The sequence below is a fragment of the Vulpes vulpes genome, chromosome 3 (genome assembly GCF_048418805.1).
Source record: "Vulpes vulpes isolate BD-2025 chromosome 3, VulVul3, whole genome shotgun sequence".
NCBI classification, from domain to species: domain Eukaryota; kingdom Metazoa; phylum Chordata; class Mammalia; order Carnivora; family Canidae; genus Vulpes; species Vulpes vulpes.
In genome coordinates this window covers 9,380,124-9,392,866 of record NC_132782.1, presented here as the reverse complement: position 1 = coordinate 9,392,866, position 12,743 = coordinate 9,380,124, and the positions used below count along the sequence as shown (strand labels likewise).

Below are 12,743 nucleotides of genomic sequence, written 5' to 3'. Positions count from 1 at the left end.
AATTTCTTCTATACCTTAAATGAAAGTTTTCCTTAATAGTCTCTCCTTGAACTTCTTCCTTTCTTTGTGATAAAAACTTCCATGGCTCAATTACTACTTATACGAAGCTCTTTCCAACATGTATAACACCAGCTTAACCTTACTCCTGAGATTTATTTGCCTTCTAGCCATTTCCTTCTGGGTTTTCATTAGCAGCTCAAATTCAACATGTCCTAAGCTTTCGTTAGCTTTTTACTCTTAAAGCTATCAGCCACATATACTCTGTGACTCCATATGCAAAAAAAACAAAAAATAAAAAGCCTATTTTTTTATCAGATTGTTTTATAATTATATCTTAATAGGTCTTTTATCCCAACTAAGCTACAAGTCCCTCATGAACATGCTTTTATTCATCTTTGTTGTCCTGGTAGACAGCACTGTAGAGCAGTTGGCAGATGTTCAATAAATTTTTGGTGACTGAATGACTGAATGAATGATCATTGGGTAAAGGTCTGGTAAACTTTCAGGTTACGTGAGATGGAGGGAGATCAATTTCATACCAGAAAAATAATGTAACCTTTGCCTTTTAAAAAGTTGCCAGAGAATAAATTATTAAAATCCACTCTATTAACATACTAGAACACCATTGCAATGTGTATCATTATTATGTAGTTTGGGGATACAATTTTAATAAAATGATAGTCTCTTGATGGAACAGCTTCAACAATAGGTGTTATTCTCTTAAAGTCAGTCCTAAGGAGTATCATTATATTAAAGTTTATGTTAGTAAAGTGGTAGGTATTTATAATTACGAAAGAAGCACAATTAAGACAAAAGCATTTCCAATCAAATAGGATTTGATTATCCATTAATGCTAAATGGGGGGTTCATGACCTGAGCCTAATGGGCCCTTTACAAGTTGTAGTGGACAATTAAACAACTCAGCAGTGAAACTGACATTGAGGAGCAGATTTTGCCTGCCAGCCGCTCTCAGGGTTTGGATTTCACTGGATCATGTTCCGAAAGGTCAGCGCTGGCCAGATGACCAGTCCAGAACTGCAGATGGCAGTGTGGTCACCTGACCACTCTGGGGCTCTCCAACCTGCTGCCCAGGCTCAAGTTCACTGAAAGGTCATGGCAGGCCCTGGGTCGCTACTCAGGAACACCGTAATTCCTGGGTATGCTCTCTTCTACATTATGTAGAATATAGTAGATAATTTTGGTCTGCGATCCAGAGGACAAAACGATGACACTGTTGTAACCATTGCAAGATAGCAGCTTAGCTTTAGGGAACAGCAAAATGTGGGCCAGCTTTCTTCAGAGGAATGTCCACGTCCTGTAAATGAAACAGCATTTCCGTACTTGCCAGAAACTTGGAAGACACATACCTGCCTTCAAGTCTGACTGTGCCAGTTATAACCTTCACATCCTTATGCCAGTCATGTCATCTCCTTGAACCTCAGTTGTACTTCAAGCTATATAGACTGGTGAAAATAGGATTGTACCTATCCTGTTCTGCCAACTTCAGAGGGTTGAGAAACAGAGCACGTAAGTCATTGCCAAATGTCTGGTGATATACACACACATACATCCATTTTCTTTGTGTTTGAATGAGTCTTTGTATGAATTTCCAAAGGAAAAGAGTACCAAAAAAAAATGTTTTCCTTATTTTTAAGCCATGCAAGTTAGGCTTAATGAGCATGTGAAATTGCATTCGTTACCCCTAAGCTCTTTTAAAAAGAGATCCAAAGGAGAACAAGTTGATCTAAGAAAATCTTTTGGTCAATGATCCTCTTGCACAAATGTTGCCAAATCTAGGAGGAAAATGAAACTAACTTTAATTTTGAATGTTTTTATAATCTCAGAATCTGAATCAGGGAATATACATTTGAATGTGGCTTGAAACTATTGTATTATTTACGTTCAAATGGCATTAAAAAAAACTATAGGACATAATCACATAATCTCTCCCTGGTTCTGCCATTTTCTGACAAGACAGGTTGTTTGTACTATAACTCTCTCTGCTTCAACAGGATGTTTGGTTTGTCTACAAGCTCCACCTCTTGGACATTACTCTCTCCAGGTAAATGGACAGAGATTATGTCCGTAATATGAACTGCTCATCTGCACACAAGAGAGAGAAAAAGCTGGACTCCCAGGTGGTGCCAGAAACTTAAATAGTGAGGTTATTCTTTTCTGAAAAACCTCTTAAGAATGATCAGAAATGGATTGTCGGTCTGGAAGCAACCCCTGACACACACAAGTGAGCCATTAGCTAAGATTCTGCAAAGTTTGCTTACAAATGTCCTTCTCAAAGAGTTAATCTTGAAATTTTTTAACTTGTTTATTTTGAATTGTAATGTACTAAGGAAGGACTTAACACATTTTAACTTAGAACAAATGTGGAAAAAAAAAATGTATTAGTTTGAGACAATTTTCACCGGACAAAAATCAAATTCACCTTGGTACTTCCTAATCCTGCCCAATTATATGTCTCTGCACTGAGAGAATAGGGCATCTGTATACAGCTAACATGATCTTCTCTGAAAGTTCTCAAGGAAAACAGTCAAGAACACAATGGGCAAGAGGGCAGAGGTACAGTCCTCACGCCTCCCGTTGGCGTGGCTTCGCTTCAGGTCCTGGGGAATTGAGAGACTGCTGATTTGCATGGTTGATGCAGATCAAAGGGAAGGCAGAGTGTCCCGCTGCCCTGTTGCTTGCACCCCAATAAATACTTCTGGTTCCTTGGAGTAGAAGCAAGCAAGAAAATAATTAGATCAGCTGTCTCATCGAAACTATTAAGCTAGAGTTTTGACCTTGTTTTTGTGAAAATTGGAGAACAAGGCAAATTTAGTAGCATGCAGGAAAGGAATAGTTGGAGAGATAGAAATAGACTGTCATAAGTGTCCTCTTCTAATGTGTGGGCTCTGAGCATTCTGAGTATCCCCTGCCCTTATGTTGTGCCTGTTCTGCTATCAGTTTCTAAAAACTATTTCTACACATATGTGGCTAAAACTTTCCTCTCGTGGGTATCTCCGATCTATACTGGTGGTTGGATTTGGCTCCAGGAACCGGGATTTCTGTTTGTTCACCCAGCCACCCACGTATACACCTCACCTACTGATTCTGCTTTCCTAACCTTCCCCAAAGCTCCGATCACCACTGACCTTTGCTGCCAGGACTTAATCTGCCCCAGAGGAACTACTGGGACAGCTGCTGGAGACAGACTATCCTCTGTAACTCTTCCATATTTCACACCTTAGTGGCCCTTCAATTAGAAAAGGTATGCTCCAGTGCCTAAAAGTGCTCCTGTGGAGGCTGCTGTAGAAACATTTGAACTGTATGCAAATCTATCACCCCTCCCTTTCTGAAACCAAGTCTCTCTTTTTTTTTTTTTTTTTCAGCCTAGGTTTCTGTTCAGCCCCACACCACCCAAGCCTGGCTTGCAGGGTCAAGCTGTTGTTTCATAGTGGGAAAAAGCTGATGAAAATCCTTCACACAGAGGTGTTAAGAGCTTAATGATGAACACTCCCTTGAGTATCTTCATTTTGAAAGAGATTGCCTGGAGAGGTTATTGATTTACACAGAGAAATGGATTTCTAATCCTGGAATTTCGTCAAGAGAAGGAAAAGAGATTGACTTGGGTGGGGCTGGAGATCATTTTTTGTTTTGGAATAACTCCAGAAATTAAACAGAAACAGCCACCTGATGTGTCCTGCTGAGGTGGACCAGGTTACACCAGTGCCTCTGACTCAAATAGAATGATGACCTTTCATAGAGAAAAGAAAGGGGAGAGAAGGCTGAGGGGGGAAGGAAATCTAGAGCTACAGTCAGCATCACTTCACACTAATATAAAGGGAACAGAGAATTCCACAAAGCCCAGCCCTGTGAGAAAATGGGTTTCTAGGCAAATATTTGGATAACTTGGGCATACTTCTATAACCATGGAGTTTGGCAATTGAACTAGATTAAAATGAGTATGTTCTAGCAGCATAAAATAAAAATAAAGCATATTAAAAAAACATAATTAATCTAATCAACTATAGTGTCCACTTAATTGTGTTTCCATGAGATCTTCCAAAGTGTCATCTGTTATACATTATGACTCAAAGAAAGAAAGGAAAGAGAGAGAGAGAGAAGAAGGGAAAGAAAAGAAAAACCAAACAGAATAGGTTGAAATGAGATCACTGTAATTGGGTATCAAAGATGACTTTTAAAAATACCCACTTTCTATCCAGCTACACAAGTGCAAGAGGAATAAATAGCAGTAATATTATAATATTTATTTAAGATAGTGGTAGTAGTAAGGATGACCAGTTAGCACCCTATTCTGAATCCTTACATCACAGCAATGCTATAAGACTGACACTATTTAGCATTTTAGAGAGGAGGAAAAGGAAAAAGTTGATGGACTTAAAATTAGCAAGTGGCAGAGCCAGCAGTAAGCAAAATAGTTCTGTGGTTTTTCCTTAGTGCATTCTGAAGCTACGCATGAGCCTTTCAAAGGAAGGTTATTCTAAACGTTTGCTGTGCTTTTAATTGGCTCTTTTGTTTCAGTGCTGTAGTAGTTTCCTAATGACAGAGCCCAAATAATGACAAATCCTCACAATATTTGCAAATCCCACAGATCAATACTTCAAATGGAGGTAGCACCAGTTGCTTTGGGGATTTAAACAGGAGGAGAATGATTTTCTAAATCAATCAATCAATTGCCATACTTTTCTTCCTTTAGAAAACAATGGCAACAATACCACTTAAAAGTCTTTGTTTCAAAGTTTGGAAGAGATCCTAGAGATAATCTTGTCTCTCACCCTCACTTTGCAGATGTGAAAACTGAGGCCCAAAGAAAAGCATTAACGAATTTGCTCAAGGTAATACAATGATATGAAAGGGATTAATTTTCAAAAAAAAAAAAAAGTAGTTTGAAGTGGCACTCACCACTGTGTCATTGTGTCTTTTGGTGATTTGTGATATAGTTAGTCTCCATGACTCAGGTGGCTTAGCATAAAACAGGCATTTTGCCACTTTTTCTTCATCTTGATCCTTTTGCTCAGTTTTGACTTTTGCCCAGAGGCTCCAGAATCATTAGTTTTTTTTTTAAAGGTTTTATTTATTTATTCATGAGAGACACACACACAGAGAGAGAGAGAGAGGGGGGCAGAGACACAGGCAGAGGGAGAAGCAGGGTCCATGCAGGGAGCCTGATGTGGGACTCCATCCCAGGTCTCCAGGATCACACCCTGGGCTGAAGGCAGATGCTCAACTGCTGAGCCACCAAGGCGTCCCTCCAGAATCATTACTTTTGGTAGATGACGGCAAACATTCAATTTTTAGTAGGCTATTCCTCCTTTCCTGTATCCCTCCCACCTTCATTACTATTCTTTTTTTTAAGATTTATTTATATGTTTGTTTTCTTATTTGAGAGAGAGACTGAGAGAGAGAGAGAGAGAGAGAAAGAAATAATAGCGGATACAGCCTAGAGGAGGATGTGCAAGGAGAGCGCATGGGGGGTGGGGCAGAAGCAGAGGTAGAAAAAGAATCTCAAGCGGACCCCGAGTGAGCAGAGCCAGACCTGGGCACCATGTCCCCACCCTGAGATCATGACCTGAGCTGAAACCAACTGAACCACCCAGGAGCCCCTGCAATTCTTTGTTAAAGAATGAAATCTTTTAACAAGTTTGGTTTTTTTTAGGGAGGAATCACTCTTTTCTTTCTTTCTCTTACTGTTTTTAGCAATGCTTCATTTCTAGGACCAGCAAGGAAATCATGGGTTAAGACGTTTAGCTAATAAATTTTTGACTTATTTTCCTATAATCCACTCCCTAGTTGTAGAATTATTTAGCCATCTTACACATTAAATTTTGTAGTGAGTTATGTGTGTGTATATGTATGTGTATATATTTGTATGCATGTGCATGCATATGTGTATGTTATATATATTTAATACATCTCCCCCCCTCCACCCACACACACACAACTCTCCTAGCCCTAGTGCCATCTATGAGACATTATAGAGCCTAGACTTTGGATTCAAATGTTAACTCCAATTCTTAGTAGGTAGGTAACTTTACACAATTTATTGCCTTCTTGACTCTCTTGTTTCTTCCTAACTAGTTAATAATAGCATTTTTTTTCAAAGCTGTTTTCTAAAATAACAGATATGTGATTGTATAAAGAGTCTAGCACAATTCCTGGTGTATAGTAAGTGATCAATAAATGCTGTTATTATTTTTGCTTGGCTTAAAGTAGGTGTTCAATACACATTATAATGTTATTATTCTATGTCTCTGACCATTCAAGATTTCTCTCACTACCGTAGCAACAATGCTCTATAATTACCACCACATAACTTAAGTCTTTAAATAGAAAAATGGGCAGGATGTAATATACTTGTGAGGATTATGTAAGATGATCCACATACAACTGTCATATAAGGTGGTTAATGACTGTTAGATATCATTATGTTTGCCAACGTAACTGTTGTATGAGGCTTGCTGTGCACATTTTCCTTCTCGGGCTATTTTAGCTTCTTAGGTAGATGAATCAGCTTAGTTCTTCATTTCTAAAAGGAATATAAAACCACCAATTATATGGAAATCTTAGTTCTGCCCCTATTGTCTTTTGTGGCTTTGGCCAGACAATTCATCATCTGTAAGACTCAGTTTCTCAGTCTTAAAATATCCAAATGAGACCTTTCCCAATTTCATACAGAAGTGATTTTTTTGAATCTGTTATGTGAGCGAAAACCACAGGGCAATCACTATTCGCCCCCAAAACATGTGACCACTGCTTTGCTTTCAGAGTCTAATTTGAAATAATCTAATGAGATTTCTTATAAAAGAAGCGTATGCCAGTTGAAAGTCAAATACTAAATACCCCTGCTTTAGATACAGTTCTTAACTTCCTATATTTTCTCCATTTCCTAATTTGGCAGTCAGGTACAACATCAGGATAAAGGGCAGTGTGTACATTACTTAGACATCGAGGATCTCAGTGTAAGCCATTTGTTTTGTTAATGTCATTATAAATATTTTACAACGTCAGCCTAGACCTTATTATATGTGGAACCATAGAGAGTCATAATCTGATGAGCCATAAAGCAATATAGTTTTGTCAAAAAAAAAATCTATTTGTTGAGTAAAATGCATTTACACTTGCTTGCTATACTAGGTGGTGTCTAGTGACATCTATTGGAGATTCCATGTAACGGATAACATACAGCTAAAATCAACATTCGATGGGTGTGGTAAGCTTTTAGTGTGGAGAAAATGCACTACATGGAAACAGGAAAATATAAATTCAGTATTAACACTTATGGTGGATGTCTCCCCAAAGAATTAAAGATGATCCATATATATCCCATAAAATGAATAGCTTCAAATGGCTGGAAAAATTGAAGGGGAAGAGAGCAATTTCCATGGTAACCATATAAAGGGGAATTTTTTAAAGAAAGAATAAGGTGAAGAACAGAAATAAAAAGAGGTTGACCAGAAAGAAGAATATACCTGACAAGCAAATAAATAGGGCAGAAGCAGTTCCTTAGTTGAAATATTGGGTAAAATACTATTTAATTCTCTAGAACAATAGCCTTAATAAAACAACTATGGATGTGATTACAGCTATATCGTGCATTATGCCATAAAATCAAATTTCCCAGATAAAAGTATTGTATCACAGACATGCCTGAAAGAGCAGTAGCAACACAGCATGGAGAAGAGAGTAGACCGGTGGTCAGGAGTGCCGTTCCAGATACCACGCCTGTGTAATTTCTGTGGACCTTAGTTATTTTACCCACAAAATAAGAAGGAAGACAATTTCAAAGGCCAAAGACAGCTTTAAATTTTTCCAAGTACGACTTTAAAGTAGTGGCACCTTTTCTCTATCAGTGATTCCATGATCAGTCATTAACTTGATGTGCAACTTTGTACAACGCACTTAGCCTCTCTGTGCCAGTCTCTTCACTTACAATCATAGGTGTTTGGACTAGATGTTTCTAGATTGACATCTCTAAAATGTGATTCTTTTCAAACATTCAACCACATTCAACCAAGCCTATTTGTACCTGAGTGAATTAAAATTCTACCTTGAGGTAGAGTTAAAAGAATCAGTGAAACCCCAAGCAGCTAGATAAAAGGACTACTTACATTAAACACGAATATAGTTCAAAATATGTTTATATGAGACTGAAGAGGATATTTTGATTTTCTTAAAAATATATGCCTCTATACCATTTCTGTAGTTTGCTTGATAAGCAGGGACAACAGAAACAGTAGCTTGTCTCTGAAGGCCTGTCTCCTCCCCAACTCTACCCTCGATTGGGCTTCAAGTTTGGTACAGTGGCAGTAGAGGGAAAAAGAGGTCTAAGTTTCAGAGCGCAATGCCCTGGATCCTCCCAAAGCCTTTAAAGTTTAAGCTGAGACGCATTCAGGGATTGCCTAAGATTATGAAACATAACTAAACATGCATCTCCTATACCTGTTCTGAAAAGAGACATTTTAGTATAGGAAATCACACTACCTACATTCAAACTTTACTCAGACCATTCTGGAAAAGGGTACAGGTTACTAGGATTGCTTCATTATCAACAAAGGAGAAACTCTTTTTCCTGACGTTTGACTTAAAGCCAAGCTTAGAATCCTCTTGGTCGTAAATTAAAGACCAATTTTATTGGGCACATATTATGTGCCAAAAATGTTGTTAAAACTTCAGGCACAGTGTCTCATTTAATCTTTATAATTGAATGGTCTTTTAACCTTGTATAAATGAAGAAAATTAAGCTTTGAAAGTTTAACATATTAAGCTTAACACTGAATTGCGGTATCATGAATTCATGCTCATTCTGCCTCTCTCCCCTCTTTATCTCCATATAAACATATATGTGTGTGTATATAATGTGTGTATATGGCACACACATGCCTGCACACACACAGGTCCACTTTAATTTGCTTCTAGCATTGTTATTTAGATTTAATCTTTCTCATTTGTATTATGAGGTAACAGTCAGTAATATGTTTAGTTTCTATATAAGAAGGGCTAAGGTAAATTTAGGGCTAACAAATAGCTTTACTTTCTATTTCTGATGTTGTTACTTTGCCATGGGAAATAAAACAGAATGCAGAGAAATTTATATAAGGTCAAGAAATATCAACTGCTTTTGGTGAAGGTGAATGGGGGGGGGGGGGGTTGAGGGACACTGAATTAAACTTAATATGTTTATTTTAAGTAACTTAGTCTTAAAAATTTTATTTCAAGATATTCTTTCAATGAATGGATAAAGAAGATGTGGTTTATGTATACAATGGGATATTACTCAGCCATTAGAAATGACAAATACCCACCATTTGCTTCGACATGGTTGGAACTGGAGGGTATTATGCTGAGTGAAGTAAGTCAATCGGAGAAGGACAAACATTATATGGTCTTATTCATTTGGGGAATATGAATAATAATGAAAGGGAATAGAGGGAAAAGGAGAAAAAATAAGTGGGAAATATCAGAAAGGGAGACAGAACATGGAAGATTCCTAACTCTGGGAAATGAACTAGGGGTGGGGTGACTGGGTGGCAGGTACTGAGGTGGGCACTTGACGGGATGAGCACTGGGTGTTATTCTGTATGTTGGCAAATTGAACACCAATAAAAAATAAACTTATTATTTAAAAAGAAAGGTATTCTTTCAACTTTTCCTTTTTCATTATAGAGGATTTTCAGCATATTAAAAAATAAGGCAATAAAATGAATCCAAACCAACATGGGCAGTTGGCCTCTCCCAAATTATTTTGAAGCAAATCCTTAGCATCACATAATTTCATCTCTATATGTTCTATAATGTGTTACTAAAATATAAGGAATTTGGGGGCACTTCACTGGCTCAGTTGGTTAAATGGTCGTCTCTTCATTCTGGCTCAAGTCATGGCCTCAGAGTGGTGAGATGTGTGAGACAGAGCCCCATATTAGGCTCTTTGCTAGGTGGGGAATCTACCTGAGATTATTTCTCTCCTCCCTCTGCTCCTCCTCCCACTCGTATTCTCCCTGTCTTTCAAATAATAAATAAGTCTTTAAAAAAATAAAATGTGGGCAACCCCGGTGGCCCAGTGGTTTAGCACCACCTTCAGCCTGGGGTGTGCTCCTGGAGTCCCAGGATCGAGTCCCACGTCAGGCTCCCTGCATGGAGCCTGCTTCTCCCTTTGCCTGTGTCTCTGCCTCTCTCTCTGTGTCTGTCATGAATAAATAAGTAAAATTGTAAAAAAAATAAAATAAAATGTAAGGAATGTTGTGTAATATAACAATATATTTATTGCATATATCTCAAAACAATAATTTCTTGTTAGCAAATACTCAGTCGATGTTTTTTGAAATGCAATTGAATTCAGAAAATTTTCTTAGCAAATAAGACATAGGAATTTTTTAATCTGATAAAATCTTTTAAAAAGCTATAGCATATATCATAATTAATGGTAAATTATTGACAGGTTTATCTAGAAATGAAGAACAAGACATGGGGTGCCTGGGTGGCTCAGATGGTTAAGTGTCTGCCTTTGCCTCAGGTCATGATCTCGGAGTCCTGGGATCAAGCCCGGCATAGGGCTTCCTGCTCAACATGGAGTCTGCTTCTCCCTCTCCCTCTCCCTTGGTGCTCTCTCTCTCTCTCTCTTGCTCTGTCTCAAATAAATAAATAAATAATCATAAAAAAGAACAAGACATGGATGAATGCTATCACTACTTGCAGAAAATATAGTACCAAATCTTAGCAATATAAGGAATCAATAACAAAATGATATTCATTTTCAAAGCAAGAAATTAAGTTATCAGTTTTGTAAAGGCATGATTGTGTATGTAGAAAATACAAATTCTTTAGCAAGGTAGCTAGATGTATCAAGGTAGGTGGATACCAGGTAAATGTACAAAAATTAATTGCATTTTTAAATACCAAGAATAAACAGATGCCAAATGAAAAATTTTTAAATAACATAAAAAACATGAAGTACTGAGGAAAAATTCAATCAAGGCATGTAATACCTCTACACCAAATCTATAAATACACAAAAAAACTATAATTATCATTAAAAAAAATAAAGAGGTCCTATATAAGTGAAGAGATATATAATGTCCATGGATTGGAACTGTCAAAATTACAAAAATATTAATTCCTTTCAACATGATTTCCAATAAAAACCAAATTAATATCTATAGACTTTATATCTAGTTGTATATTCTTTTGAAGCATACACAAATATTTACGAAAATAGATTTATAGTAAATATCTAATATGAAAGAATCATGGAGGTTCACAAAATACAAGATAAGGGCTGATCACTTCACTAATAAAGATGCAATGAGCCACTTTCAGATTTAGAGAGTTGACTGGACAGCAAAAAGAAATAAAAACCAAAGGTGCCAGTTCCCTGGGCCCTTGTCCAAGACACTGAACAAAAAAAGCTGAATGATCACACTGCAAGTTGTAGACTATCCTGATTTTGAGGAGCCAAATCTGGACCAGAGCTAAGTGGTTTTATATTTTACAGCTCTACATTGAGGAGAATTGACAGGAAGCCCCATAACTCAATGGACACAGGAGGTGATGAAAAACTGTCTTGTAACTGCCTTCCAGAAAAGATAAACAGACAAGTGAGCAATGGCTTCCTAGAAGATTCTTAAAGGCCTCGCATACTCTCATGTCCCCAGATCATAAGGTGTACTGTCAAGACTCAAATAAGCTGCAGTTCAAGCCTTTGCTTTTATGAATATATGCAAGGTCAGCTAGGTAGCACGGATGAGCCATTCCCCTAAAACTATGTTCTTTGTGAAAAATATAGTAAGCAAAAAAAGACTCAGGTGCTATCACTACTTGCAGAAAATATAGTACCAAATCTTAGCAATATAAGGAATCAATAACAAAATGATACTCATTTTCAAAGAAAGAAATTATCAGTTTTGTAAAGGCATTATTGTGTATGTAGAAAATACAAATTCTTTAGCAAGGTAGCTAGGTGTAGCAAGGTAGGTGGATACAAGGTAAAGGTACAAAGTATATTTGTATATTAAAAGATACTCCATATCATATGCCACCAGCTAAATGCCAATTAACACAGTGAGATACCACTACACACCTATTAGAATGGACAAAATTCACAACACTGATAATATCAAATGTTGGCAAGGATGTGGAGTAACAGGAACTCTCTTTTATTACTGCTGGGAATACAAAATGGTACAATCACTTTGAAAGACAGTTTAGCAGATTTTTTGTTTTGTTTTGTTTTGTTTTTTAACAAAACTAAACATACTCTTACCATTCACTCCAGTAATTGCATTCTTTGGTATTTACTCAAAAGAAACAAAAGTGTATGTTCACATAAAACGCTGATGTTTATGGAAGTTTTATTTGTAATTTTCAAATTCTGGAAGCAACCTAGATGTCCTTCAGTAGGTGAATGGATCAACAAACATTGGTACATTCAGACAATGGAATATTATTCAGTAATAAAACAAAATGAACTATCAAACCATGAAAAGATATGAAGAAACCCTAAATACATATAACTAAGAAAAAAAAGCCAACTAGAAAAGTCTACATACTATATCATTCCAATTATATGATATTCTGAAAAAGGTAAAAGATACTATGGGGACACTAAAAAGATCAGTCATTGTGGGGGAGAGGAAAAAGGAAGAGAAGAATATGCAGAGCACAAAAATTGTTTAGGATAGTAAGAATACTATGTATGATATTATAATTATGGATATAGGTCATTGTACATTTGT

At 37.0% G+C, this 12,743-nt stretch overlaps 1 long non-coding RNA gene across 1 annotated transcript; it reads left to right on the top strand.

Moving 5' to 3' along the window:
- Positions 1 to 1,122: 1,122 nt before the first annotated feature.
- Positions 1,123 to 4,178, top strand: LOC140598106 (uncharacterized). Its single transcript, XR_012000235.1, has 3 exons — positions 1,123 to 1,527; positions 3,130 to 3,262; positions 3,384 to 4,178. It is a non-coding gene; the product is annotated as an uncharacterized lncRNA (long non-coding RNA).
- Positions 4,179 to 12,743: the final 8,565 nt, after the last annotated feature.